This window comes from Anoplophora glabripennis, unplaced genomic scaffold (assembly GCF_000390285.2).
Source record: "Anoplophora glabripennis isolate ALB-LARVAE unplaced genomic scaffold, Agla_2.0 scaffold298, whole genome shotgun sequence".
Taxonomy (NCBI): Eukaryota; Metazoa; Arthropoda; class Insecta; order Coleoptera; family Cerambycidae; genus Anoplophora; species Anoplophora glabripennis.
Genome location: NW_019416410.1, coordinates 371,937 through 372,880, shown reverse-complemented (window position 1 = coordinate 372,880; position 944 = coordinate 371,937).

The following is a 944-nucleotide window of genomic DNA, read 5'->3' as shown; positions in this document are numbered from 1 at the left end:
GAACTAACACAAATGATGTTTTGCTTCACCATAACACAAATACTTCACCATAAAACAAATGTTGTCTTGCTTCACCATAAATTAAAACGATATCCATCAACTCTGAGTTGCTATACACGCAAGCCATTTTTGACACTAACTTCTAAAAAACTGATGTAAATACCACAGATAACAGGTAAAAACTACCGCAACGACGGATTTCAGTATTAGGAGTCACATGGTTCTCCACGCGTATTGCGAATGACGCTGTGCTATAACTTCAATAATTTTTTTCTCAGAAACTATAAGGATTTTACACAAATTTTTTTTACAATTGACTCCATTTCTCATGCCGCATCTATTCCCAAATTTTTTTGGATAAGTTGTGAATCACCCTGTATAACAAATCGGTATAAAGAGCAGTGGTAGTTTTGTAAAAGTGAAAATATTCCAAAAGTGTTCTAGGAGTGATTATTTAGAAATAAGTCTAATCCAAAGGTCCCGTAAAAAGTTTACATTGAACACAACAGATTGAATGCACTAAAAAGTTCCATTAATGTATGAGCGCAAATTAATCGTTGCTAGCTAAAAGCTAGAAAATTGTTAACAAATTGTGGAGAAAGACATGAATTTTATATAAATACTTGCACAACTTTTTGCAATTTATAAGGAACATTGTATATTAATGGGAACTATCCCCACTGTGTCACATTTATCACAACACATGTTGAAAGTACACTAAAAAATAAAATTCTACATTCCCAAAATGTTATGAATAAAAATAACTGCTACAAACTACTTACGTTGTAAATTATTTTGTGTCGTGTTTATGAAAGCAACTATTGTCGACAGAAGAAAACGAGACCGGTACAAATGAACTTAATATTTCAAACATGATAAAATGTCTGTTTTTTTTAACGAAGCCCCTGAGCCAAAGAAAACAAACATAAGGAGCGTATAATTGA